Here is a 13,883-nt window from a genome sequence, read left to right on the forward strand (position 1 = left end):
GAGCGATAGATAGAGAGAAATTTACTGTGGTATTCAAGGATTACGTTGTGTTTAGATGTGAAGGTTAATAAGACAGTTGCCAGGTTAGGCTTTTGTATGGATGGACTGACAATCTCTGACCCTTATCGGAAACCAGATAAGTGGCCCACTGCCGCGCATTTGAAATGATGGCCCAGACTCTTAATGATCAACGTTACAGTTATAATTTTGTAAAGGTTTGAATTTATTTTTAGCCCCAAAGACTATCCGCAGCTTTAACAAGACGGCCGTAGGCTTGTCTGTAATGCTGGTTGGATATTTCTTGCACGAGTGTTGTGATCTCAGCTGACCCATTTGGTTCTTATCTCTTAGATGTGGAATTTAACCTTTTCTCGGGGGGGGCACTACATCGATTAGCCGCGGGGTGGCGCCCGTGTATCGCTTTATAGAGAAAAGGCCCATTTGTTGCTGAAATACTCCTGGGTTTTTACAGCCTCGGGATGATTAGATTGAAATTAACCAATATATGACCATTAAAACCATTGAAATATCTGCCTCTCGACACTTTCAAGTATGTGTGAATTGCGGCTTTTCACAAGATCGCTGCTTTGCATTGCAGCATTTATAAAGAGTGCAAGTGAAAAGCGACCTGGCTTAAATACCCTAATACTAATGTGGCTTTGAGACTATTCTGTGCATGCTTCTATTTCTAATTTCCATTACTATCATGAACCATTTCAGATGCTCAAAACGGCTTAATGAAACCGTAGTAGGCAATTTGAAGATTAGTGCAGATTAATTAGGGTTTTAGTCAAATGAAATAATTGTTCTGCCGAGTCTAACTGTGGCATGGAGGCAGTGCATTAGACATGTCTGATTAAGTATCCCAATCTGCTGTGGTTTGCTTCACTGTATCTGGAATAAGAATTTGTAGGATTAACAATTCCTGGAATTCAAGACTGCGGTGGTGGTTCGAATCCACCATGTGGGGGCGCTCCTTCTATGCATTCCAGGGCAGCCAGTCCCCAGGGGGGTTCCTCCCACCAGCCTAGGTGCATTGAGACTTACTAGCAGCATGTTCTGTCAGAAGTCGGGACAGGGTTAGTTGCAAACGGCCACCTGTAACACAAGGGTGGCACAGCGGCAAAGTGGTTAGCATTGCTGCCTCAGGGACCTGGGTTCCATTCCTGGGTTGGGTCACTGCCTCTGCGGAATCTGCGTGTCCTCTCCATGTGGGTTTCCTCCGGGTGCTCCAGTTTCCTCCCACAATCCAAAAGACGTGCTGGTTAGATGCATAGGCCATGCTGCATTCTCCCTCAGTGTACCCGAATAGGCGCCAGAGTGTGGCGACTAGAGGATTTTCACGGTGACTTCATTGTTGTGTTAATGTAAACCTACTTGTGACAGTAATAAATAAACTTAGACAAAGGAAACAAATATGCAAGTGTGCATTTTTGTGGTGGTGTCCTTTGCATTGGTTTGGATGAATTTGATTTATTATTGTCACCTACATTGGGATACAGTGAAAAGTATTGGTTCTTGCGCACTGTACAGACTAAACATATCACACATAGGGTACATGGGGGGAGGAAAGGAGAAAGTGAAGAACATAGCGCTGCAGTAACAGATAGGGTAAAGGGAAAGATTAGCTTAATATATGGTAGGTCCATTCAAGATGGCAGCAGGGAAGAAATTGTTCTTGAATCAGTTGCTGCATGACCTCAGACTTTTGTACCTTTTCCCGATGCAAGAAGGTGAAAGAGAGTTAGTCTGGGGTATGTGGAGTCCTTGATTATGCTGGCTGCTTTCCCACGATAGCAGGAGATGTGGATGGAGTCAATGGATGGGAGGCTGGTTTGCATGATGGATTGGGCTACATTCATGACCCTTCGTAGTTTATTGCGGTCTTGGTCAGAGCAGGAGCCATACCAAGCTGTGATACATCTGGAAAGCATGGTGCATCAGTAAAAGTTGGTGAGACTTATAGCAGCCACGCCAAATTTCCTTAGCTTCCTGAGAAAGTAAGGGCATTGGTGGGCTTTCTTAACAGGTAAAGATGGATTCTGCATCAACAGTTTGAGACCTGCATATAACAGGCCAGCTACACTGACCGGAGCTTAGATTCTCCCTCTTAAATAAAAAAACACACATTTCCATGCGGCCTCAACATCTTATGCAATACTGGGTTCCTTTGATCCCCCTGATCCCACCATCCCCTTTCCCCATTAAACAGGACAGAAAAGGTGACATTCACCTACCATCCTGAGCTTGTATCTGAGTGTGCTGCGGAATGAAGATCAACTCAATGTGACTTTTGAATGGACCTACCTTGCATTCAGCTGACATTTCTTTACACCCTAGCTATTACTGCAACAGTACATTCTGCACTCTCTCTTTTCCATCTCCTCTACGTACTCTGTGAAACATATGCTTTCTCTGTATAACGTGCAAGAAACAATACTTTTCACTGTATCCAATTACATGTGACAATAATAAATCAAATCAATTCAAACTCTTGTGAGTTAGAAATCATAGAAGCCCTACAGTACAGACAGAGGCCATTCGGCCCATCGAGTCCACACCAACCACAATCCTACCCAGGCCCTACCCCATACATTTTACCCACTAATCCCTCTCTCTAACCTATGCATCTCAGGATACTAAGGTGCAATTTTAGCATGACCAATCAACTTAACCCGCACATCTTTAGACTGTGGGAGGAAACCTCGCAGACACAAGGAGATTGTGGAAACTCCACACAGACAGTGACCCAAGCCGGGAATTGAACCCGGATCACTGGAGCTTTGAAGCAGCAGTGTTAACCACTGTGCTGCCATCATAGAATCTTACAGCGCAGAAAGAGGCCCTTCAGCCTATCGAGTCTGCACCGAACACAATCCCACCCAGGCCCTACCCCCATATCCCTACATATTTCACCCACTAATCCCTCTAACCTACACATCCCTGGACACTAAGGGGCATTTTCTTAGCACAGCCAATCAACCTAACCCGCACATCTTTGGACTGTGGGAGGAAACCGGAGTACCCAGAGGAAACCTACACAGATACAAGGAAGATGTGGAAACTCCACGCAGGCAGTGACCCGAGCTGGGAATCGAACTCAGGACCCTGGAGCTGTGAAGCAGCAGTGCTAACCACTGTGTTACCTTGCCGCTGCGTGTAAGGCAGTGGGTGAAGTTGTGGGTCTGGTTAGGAGTGGAGGGCTTATTATGGAATATTCTACTGCCCTCCTATAGGGACCTCACTGCTGAATGGATTTGAAGTCATGATTAAAATCTACCACCAATCGTTGGGTGATTTAACAAACAATTGGTTTCTTCTGGACAAATCGATTTTCACTATAATCTCAGGGTGGGGCACATGCTGAGGATCAGTCATTCAAACACCCGCAGGAGCAAAGCTGCCAGCTCTCGCAATATCCCTCGTGAAATTGTTGGGAACATATTGGCAATTCAGTAGAAATACCCAACATCTTCTGTTAAGGGGTGAGACACACTCTCCACCGTAAACTTTACCCTACCCAATTTCTGTCTCATCCAGTATAGAACCATGCTGGCATTGACATTTTAAATTGAACAGTAAAGTTGCCTCAACTCCACCCCTGGGCATATAGAATCATCCTACAGTGCAGAAAGAGGCCATTCAGCCCTTCAAGTCTGCACTGAACACAACCCCATCTAGGCCCTATCCCCATTTACCTTAGCTTAGCTCCCTGACACTAAGGAGTAACATAGCGTGGCCAATCCACCCAACCCGCAGATCTTTGACTCTGGGAGGAAACCGGAGCACCTGGAGGAAACCCACGCAGACATGGGGAGAACATGCAAACTCCGCACAAACAGTAACCTGAGGCCGGAATTGAACCCAGGTCCCTAGCACTGTGAGGCAGCAATGCTAACCACTGTGTCACCGTGCTGGTGTCAACTATGTTTTATACATACAACGAAAGGTCATCCAGACTCAAAACATTGGTTCTATTCTCGCTCCACAGCTGTCAGATCTGCTGAGATTTTCTAGTATTTTCTGGCTTTGTTTTATACGTGTTGTGTAACGCAGCACATGTAAAGATTCCTGCTTCAATAGTCCCACACACTGCACCGAGATTCAGTCGGAACCTTGCAGAAGTTCTGACGGGTAAACCTCGCTGGGATTCGCCTGGGTTGGAAGGTTCAGCTGTCAATGGAAGGAGGTTTCCCAGCTCCCTCGCACCCTCCACCACTGCTTTCAATTTGGGACAGGTCTGATGTTACACAGATTTATATCTAGTCTAACTGCAGGATACCTGGACTGCTGCCTCTCCCGATCAACGCCCCAGATCCTCTGCTATTCTGCCTGATACTCTGATTACTCTCCTGACCAGCTGTCTACCTCCTCCCGACCAGCCATCTACCTCCCAGCCAGCCGTCTACCTCCTGACCAGCCATCTACCTCCCGACCGGCCGTCTACCTCCTGACCAGCCATCTACCCTCCCGACAGCCACCTACCCTCCCGACCAGACGTCTACCCTCCCGACTAGCCGTCTACCTCCCGACCAGCCGTCTACCTCCCGACCAGCCATCTACCTCCCAATCTGCGATCTACCCTCCCTAACAGACATCTACCCTCCCGACCAGCCGTCTACCTCCAGACCAGACAACTATGCTCCCAATCCCCTGACTAATCCCCTCCCACAGCACCTGACTACCCCCTGCTCCCTGACCATCCGAATACTATCCTGATCTGACCTGACTAATCCCTGCGTACCCACTTACCTACCTCATCCATCTCCCCCATCCATTTACCACCAATACCCCTACTACTCCTTTCTCACTTACCCACCTCACTCAACTACCCCCCACCCTGTTACCCCTACCCACCTTACCCACATCTCCCTGCCACATGCTCACCCACTTTACCCACCTACCTACCTCAATTACCTATCTACTTATCCAGCTCAACCAGCTACCCACTTACCCCTTACCCACTTCACCCCTTACCTAACTATCCACTTCACCCACAGAACTATCTCGCCCAATACTCCTGACACATTTACCCATATCGCCCACCTACCCCACCTTCTCAAACCCATCTACCTATTCCCTCACCCATTCACTCATCCGCTCACTAACATTCAGGGGGAAAGTTCTCCATTGGTTGGTGATGGGTGCAGCTCCACTTGCCTGGATGGGCGCAACTCCAGCAACACTCAGGGAGTCGACACCATCCAGGACAAAGCAATCCACTTGGTTGCTACCCCTTCCCACAAACATTCAATCCCTCCACCACCAATGAACAGTGGGAGGCAGTGCTGGATTTAGGCATAAGCTAAACAAGCTACAGCTTAGGGCTCACAAAATTTCAGAAGGTTTACAATGAAGAGAATATTTTAAGAGCGGATACCAGAAGAAGGATGTAAATAAGGTTGAAAAGAGTCAGAGAAGGTTCACAAGGATGTTGCTGGGACTTGAGAAGCTGAGTTACAGAGAGAGAGTGAATAGGTTAGGACTTTATTCTCTGGAGCGTAGAAGAATGAGGGGAGATTTGATAGAGGTGTATAAGATTTTGATGGGTATAGATAGAGTGAATGCAAGCAGGCTTTTTCCACTGAGGCTAGGGGAGAAAAAAAACCAGAGGGCATGGGTTAAGGGTGAAAGGACAAAAGTTTAAAGGGAATATTAGGGGGGGGGCTTCTTCACGCAGAGAGTGGTGGGAGTGTGGACTGAGCTGCCGGGTAAAGTGGTAAATGCGGGGTCACTTTTAACATTTAAGAAAACCTTGGACGGGTTCATGGATGAGAGGGGTGTGGAGGGATATGGTCCAAGTGCAGGTCAGTGGGACTAGGCAAAAAATGGGTCAGCACAGACAAGAAGGGCCAAAAGGCCTGTTTCTGAGCTGTAATTTCCTGTGGTTCTATTGTTCTAAGAGAAAAAGAAAGTACCGGCTTGAAGAGCAACTCAAAAAATTAGCAAAAGTTGACAGTTACTTTACTCCAGAAACAGATGATACTCCAGAAACAAACCCAAGGTGATCAGCAAAGTCCAAAAGAAGCATAGCCTAGTGCCTCTGCTACTGAGACAACAGAGTCTGGAATCTCAGCTGAGGAAATCACTGGAAGTGATGCAAATGTGAGATTTACAGAGCCAACATCTACAGCTGAAACAACAAAATTCACCAAACTCAATGAATTTTGAGTTTACTTATTTTGTCAGCATTATATATATATTAATGCATTTTAAAATTATTTTAAAAATTACATTTAAGTATTCTTTCCAGGGTATAACATATTATAATCTATGAGAGAGATCAAGCTACCCAAATGATGAATCAGTAAATGCATTCATTTGAAAATAATTTGTATTTTTCACTTTAAATACCTTGCTATTAAATAATTCAAAGGCATAATTTATGTTTCCAATTTTTTTTGTGGTGACCCAAGGTCCTGTTTTGGTATGCACCGTTGTGAGACCTTTTGGTGTAACTTTTTAACAAGGGGCCTCCAAGCTTTATATAGCTTAGGGCCTCACCAAGTCTAAATCTGAGTGGAACAGACGTGCACCATCTCCAAGATACACTGTAGGAACTCATCAATGTTCCCCTAGGCAGCACTTTCCAAAGCCATGACTGGTGCCATCTGGAAGGATAAGGGTGCAGATATCTGGGAACACCAACACTTAGAGGTTCCCCTTCAAGTCGCTCATTATCCTGACTTGGAAACACGTCACTGCTCCGTCACTGTCAATCAGTCAAAATCCTGGAATTCTCTCCCTAAGGGTGGCACAGTTGCGCAGAGTTTAGCACTGCGGCCTCACAGCACCAGGGACCCGGGTTCGATTCCTGGCTTGGGTCTGTGCAGAGCCTGCACGTTCTCCCTGCGTGGGTTTCCTCCGAGTGCTGCGATTTCCTCCCACCATTCGAAGGATGTGCTGGTTAGGTGCATTGGGCGTGATAATTTCTCCCTCAGTGTAGCCAAACAGGCGCCAGAGTCTGGCAACTTGGGGATATTCACAGTAACTTTATTGCAGCGTTAAGGTAGGCCTGCTTGTGAAACTTTTAACGGCACTGTGGTGTACGCACACTGCAGCGGTTCAAGGGAGGGGGGACAGCTCCCCACCACTGTTGTGTTGTGGGATCTTGCCATCTACAAATTGATTACTGCAAATCCACGTGAATGTACAGGTGAGAGGTCCTGGAGAGGTGTTATATAACTGCACATTCTTCCTTTGCTGTGAAAATGTGAATTAAAAACCTTTAAAAAATATCCTGCCTGTTTTGTGCCTCTGAATAATGAGTAGGAAATTCAAATCTGTCAAAATATAATGCTTGGTGAATTATCATTCAGATTGTAAGTGGAATGCTTTCTTAATGCACTGCAAAGCAAGAAGGATTTCAAAATGATCCCCTTTGCTTCTGTTTAACTAGGAACATGGCATTCCATTGTTATCAACTCTATTCACAGATCTTCCACAAATAAAGCTGTTAAACTGCAATTAATGCTTTGGCCTCGAAAGTTAATCAGCATGACTTCCTTTCCAGGATTTGTATTCTCCTTGACAAGAAGTGTAGTGTTTGCCTTGGCAGTCAGTAATATAATTCCCAATATCATGCTCCCCATCTTCAAAATGGTACGGCAGTATTCTGCGCACAAGTGGGAGCTGGGTATTTACAGTCTCTCACTATGGCAACCCTGAGGTGGGGAGGGGGAAAGCTGGGGTAGGGAGGGGGGGGGTGGGGGATCGAGTGCACAGGGGATTTGCCATAATGACCCCAGATTATGAGGGACCTCTGTGACATAGAGAGGCTGCAGAAACCGGTAACGTTCTCCTCAGAGCAGTGGTCATTAAGGAGAGATTTAATCAGGGCACCTCAAATCCTGAAGGATTTTAGTGGAGTACAGACTGTTTCCAGTAACCAGCGGGTGCCAATTAACGTAATTGGCAAAAGGAGCTGTTATTGCCGGACTGGATACGATGACTTGAAATAGCATTGAAAGCAGATTCAATAGTAACTTTCAAGAGGCAGTTAAAGTTTATTTATTAGTCACAAGTAAGGCTTACATTAACATTGCAATGAAGTTACTGTGAAAATCCCCTAGTCGCCACACCCCGGTGCCTTTTCGGGTAGAATTTAGCATGACCAATGGCACCTAACCAGCAAGTCTCTCGGACTGTGCAAGGAAACCGGAGCGCCCAGAGGAAACCCACGCAGACACGGGGAGAATGTGCACCTGAGCCAGGAATCGAACGCAGGTCCCTGGCACTGAGAGGAAGCAGTGCTAACCATTGTGCCACCGTGCTGCCCATCAGTGGTGACAGCTGGTGGCGGTCTCCCTGCAGAGTGTGAGGTTGTGGGTTCAAGTCCAATGGCAGGCACAAGCATATACTCTCAGCTGACACGTCAATGTAGGAGAGCGAGAGTGTTGGGGATTCGTTAGATCGTAAGGGGAAAGATTGAGTAGCACTAACTGGGCAGCTCCTTAAAAGAGCTTGCACTGGCATAATAGGCCAAATGGCCTCCCTCTCTGGGATATGATTCTATAATATTTACATGTGCAGGATGGTGACCAAACACTATGGGTAAATATTACTCGCTGTTTGAAAAGGGACCAAGGAAAGTAACTGTTCGAAAGGGCAGCTCAGTGGTTAGCACTTCTGCCTCACAGTGCCAGGGATCCGGGTTCAACTCCCAGCTTGGGTCACTCTCTGTGCAGAGTTTGCACGTTCTCCCCATGTCTGCGTGGGCTTCCTCTGAGTGCTCTGGTTTCCTCCCATAGTCTGAAAGAGATGCTGGTTAGGTTCATTGGCCATGCTAAATTCTCTCTTTGTTACCCAAACAGGCGCCAGAGTGTGGTGACTAGGATATTTTCACGGTAACTTCATTGCAGTGTTAATGTAAACTTTATTTGTGACGTTAATAAATTAATTAAGAATGAAATATAAGAAGATGAAGTATAAAAATGTACAATTTCAGAAAGTACGAAGCCCTCCTTCAATACTGATTCTTTGAAGCTTCTCCAACAACAAGTCACTTATCCAAACTAGTATTATTGCCAACTGTTTCAGTAATCCCTGCATTGCTCACTGGAGAACTTGTGTGCAAAATTAATTGTCACAGAGTTTGGAAAGCATGTTTTGAGAGTACTGTTCGAAAAGCCTATTAAAGATCTATTCTGGAGAAAAATGAGTAGATTAGGGTATGACGGGATGTCCCACGTTGTGTTAGAGGATAAATATGATGTATCACTGCTATAGAGCAGAATGACTTGGCAGATTTTGAGAGAGATCGAGAAGGAGATGAACAAGTCAATACTACAAAGGCAAGGTAAGGTAACAACACTGCACACTTTTGGACACAGAGAAAAACTTGCAGTTGTTGAAGAGATCAAATCCCCATCAAGCCATAGATAAAGTCAAAGATATAAGGTTATTTAAACAATATTAAGCATGCACGAGGAAGGAAAGAATAATTAAGAGAAGGGAGTGTCAATGGGTCAGTCAAGCTAAATTACTTCGCACTTTGTGTTATTGTTGAGACAGCCCCCTTATTTATAATCTACCCTTCAGTGAATGAGTCTTCTTTTAATTCATTCGTGGGACATGGGCGTCACTGGCTAACCAGCATTTATTGCCCATCCCTAGCTGCCCTTGTTCAGAATTCACCACGTTGCTGTGTCTCTAGAGTCACATGTAGGCCAGACTGGGTAAGGACAGTAGATTTCCTCCCCTAAAGAGATATTAGTGAACAAGATGAGTTTTTACGTCAATCGACAATGGTTTCATGGTCATTAGTAGATTCTTAATCCCAGATATTTTTTAGAGTTTAGAGTCTATTTATTAGTGTCACAAATAGGTTTACATAAACTGCAATGAAGCTCCTGTGAAAATCCCTGGTCACCACACTTCAGCACCTGATTGGATACACTGAGGGAGAATTTAACATGGCCAACACACCTAACCAGCACGTCTTTCAGACTGTAGAAGGCAACTGGAGCACCCAGAGTAAACCCATGCAGACATGGGGAGAACGTGCAAACTCACACAGACAGTGACCCAAGCCAGGAATCGAACCTGGGTCCCTGGCACTGTGAGGCAGCCGTGCTAACCACTATGCCATTGTTTTATTGAATTCAAATTCCACCATCTGCTGTGATGGGATTCGAACCCAGGTCAACAGAGCATTAACTGAGTTTCTAGATTAATAGTCTAGCGATAATAACACTAGATCATCATCTCCCCATTAAACATTGAATATCAGGCATCACAAATACATTAGGGTACTGTACATGTAAACTTAAAGTTAGAAGACAGTACATATACCTGAAAATTGCTGGTTTAGACGAGGGACATAAATATGAATTCAAAGCTTAGGCCTTTGTAATATTGTTAGCAAAAGGTTAATTTTAGATTTACTTTACTTTCTCAATGTAGCAATTTTCAGAATTCTCTATTTAATATAGGTGTTGAAAGCACATCCATATGAGGAAAATAAGAGAATCTCAAGCTGTTTAAAAATAAGGGATCACCCATTCAAGACAGAGATTAGGAGAGGTTTTTTAAATCACAGAATCCCTACAGCACAGAAGGAGGCCATTCAGTCCGTTCCTGCACCGACAACAATCCCAGGCCCTATCCCCGTAATCTCACAAATTTACCCTCCTAATCCCCCTGGAACTAGGTTCAATTTACCATAGCCAATCAACCTAACCCATACATCTTGGAAACCAGGGCATCTGGAGGAAACCCATGCAGACACAAGGAGAATGTACAAACTCCATACCGACAGTGACCCAAGCCGGGAATTGAACCCGGGCCCCTAGCACTGTGAGGCAGCAGTGCTAACCACTGTGCCACCCAAAGGGTCATGATTCGCTGGAACTCTCTTCTATAAAAGATGACGGATGCAGAGCCTTTGGATACTTTGAAGGCAGAGCTGGATAGATATTTGATAAGCAAGGGGGTGAAAAGTTTTCATGGGCAGGTGAGAACGTGGAGTTCAAGGTACAGTCAGATCAACCATGACCTTACTGAATGGCGGAGGAGATTCGAGAGGCTGAGTGACCTACTCCTGTTCCTAATTTATCTGTATGTATACATTAAACTGAGCAATCTCTTATTGAGAGTTTTCCTAATTTAAACATTAATTTTTCAATCGACTGGTACATTTTCCTTGGTTGGTTAGCTTATTGTCAGTTTCATTCTTGTTATATATAATTGCTATGCCACTATGTAAAATATTAATTCGAAGCCTGCCTCTGACTTAATCCTATTCCATGCCAGTCAATATCCTGCTTCTACAGAACCACCAATTAAAAAGAATGACTAGATGTTTTCCCTTTTTGACCATACTGTGCCTTTAAGAAATGCGCTTGGCTCATGTTTTTTGCGCAGCAACTTTCTTTAGCAGTTTGTTTTATTATCGGTACCATTTCATCTGGGCCCGGAAGCCTACCTGTCATTGCTGCAGCAGCATAATTGATCTTAACTGCTAAAATGTTTGTTTTAATCTGGAGTAATGCAGGGTTCTTATTTCAGTCTTTTCCCCTGGAGTTTTTCAGAGTGGGGCTTGATTAAGTTTATGGACAAGTACAGTCAATGTGACTGGGTGGCACAAGGCTTATACAGAGAAATCAAGTCAGTTGCTTCTTGGAATGTTTAGAGAGAGATAACTTTCTCTCTGTCCTGTTCTTTCTCTGGATTTGGAGACTGGGATCTGCCAGAAACTAGGGCTGGGATTTTCTGGACAAGCTCGCATCAAAACTGGAAAATCCCACCCAACATCAATGGATCTTTGCATGGTCTGCCCCTGTGGCAGATGGGTTGAGAATATTTCCCTATATGTTTCTTTGTCAGAAGTTCAGCTGTTTGAGGATATATCCTTGCCTGGAAATTGCTATATGGAAGTCAGAAGACAGGTGCCTTTCAGTATTTGTCCAGAGGCATTAAAAGGATGGAAATCTAGCAGCCACATCAACCTTTTTTTGTGCTAACTTAGTCAGAACAGGGGGTTGTGTCTATGGGGTTATTGCTTAAATTGGAACTATGGAGATGGATAGATGCTAAGAATTGTACATTGTCATGTTTAAGTATGATAATTAGTAAAAGTTATGCTAAATCTTTTTGTTATATTGTAACTGTGTTTTTAAATAAAGTTGTTTTGATGAAAGCTTCCCAGTGTGTCACTTGAATCATGCCTATATTCGCCATAACGCCAAAATTAAAATAAATTGAGGGTCTGGGCTAACTTCATAGTATACCTTGGCATTTCTGATCCAGCCCTGAACACTTTGCAGTTCTAACCTTTTTCAGATTGCTATCAAATGATTCAGTGTCCTGAATTCAGTCTCTTGCTAATTCTTCCTAAAACGGAGCATTTCAGCAGGGTCAGTTAGTCCATTGGCACTCTATACCAACTCAGACACAGAGAAATTGTTCCCATTGGCAGACGGGGTGAGTCACGTACCGGAGAATGCTAGCTGAAGGTGAAATGGCAAAAGAACCAATGGCAGCGTGAGGGGAATCTTTTCACTCAGCGCGTGGTCAGGATCTGGAATGCAGAGCCTGAGGATGTGGTGTAGGGAGATTGCATCGTGTCTTTAAAAAGAGAATTGGATAAGCACCTGAACAGAAAAAGACACTACAGGGCTACTTGGAAAAGGCAAGTGAAAGACTTTAGCTGAGTTGGTCTTACAATGAGCCAGCTTGAATATGACAGGCTGAATGGCCTTCATCTGTGCTGTAACCATTCTATGATTCATAGAATCCCTACAGTGCAGAAGGAGGCCATTTGGCCCATTGAGTCAGCACCAACAACAATCCCACCTGGCCCTTATCCCACATATTTAACCTACTAGTCCCCTTGACACCAAGTCGCCATTTACCATGGCCAATCAACCTAACCCACACATCTTTGGACTGTGGGAGCAAACTGGAGCACCCAGAGACACAGGGAGAATATGCAGATTCTACATCGACAGTGACCCAAGCTGGGAATTGAACCCAGGTCCCTGGTGCTGTGAGGCAGCAACACTAACCATTGCACCACTGTACTGCCCATTCCATGACTTAAACTACACTGTAGGGATACAATAAAACTTCCCTGATTCACTGGCAAACAATAAAGTTTATTATTACTGCAATAAAAAAAATGAACACAATATTCGGACAGCTTGTTTAATCCTTTATATACAATATGATTCAAGGCAAAATCAACAACTAACAACAGAAGCCAAAGAAAAATTTGTGAAGTTGGAGAGATTAAGCTAATGTACAGAACAACAGACATGTACGGTACTAATCAAATATACTATGACTTGCATGAAAGGAACACAGGAGTAGGATCGATCCAATTGGCCCTTCAAATCTGTTCCTCCAATCAATGGGATCATAGCTGATCTGTGGCGGAATTTTACCCATTCTTTTCTAAGTGCCAGGCAGGCATCGAATTAAAAGAGTTTCAGATCATCTTTCGGGCACATTTTCAGGCCTCCCCATATGCACTCTGACTGCAAACTAGCTGCAGATGCCTGTGGGCATGGCTTAATGTGCCTGAAACCCTGCAGAGGGAGGTAGTACGCATGTGCAGACCTCTGAAGCTTGCATATGCATGAGCAACAGTAGGGATCTGACAATCAACGAGAAAGCTGTCAGGCCCCTGCCACTGCAGGTAGCCTGAAGCAGCTTCCACCAACCCCCACAATCGTGGCGGCATGTGGCCTGAGATATAGCCCCTACTGACTTCTCCCCAAAAACAGGCATGTCACAGTCATAAAATGCCACCCACAACTGAGCTCCATTTTTCCACCTTTGTCCCGTTTCCCTCAATGCATTTGATAAATTAAAAGTCTATCAGTCTTGGATCTCAAATTATTAATTGACCTAGCATTGGTCAGTTGCGGAAGGGAACTGTG

This window comes from Carcharhinus amblyrhynchos, chromosome 12 (genome assembly GCF_965287045.1).
Source record: "Carcharhinus amblyrhynchos chromosome 12, sCarAmb.v2.hapA, whole genome shotgun sequence".
Lineage (NCBI taxonomy): Eukaryota > Metazoa > Chordata > Chondrichthyes > Carcharhiniformes > Carcharhinidae > Carcharhinus > Carcharhinus amblyrhynchos.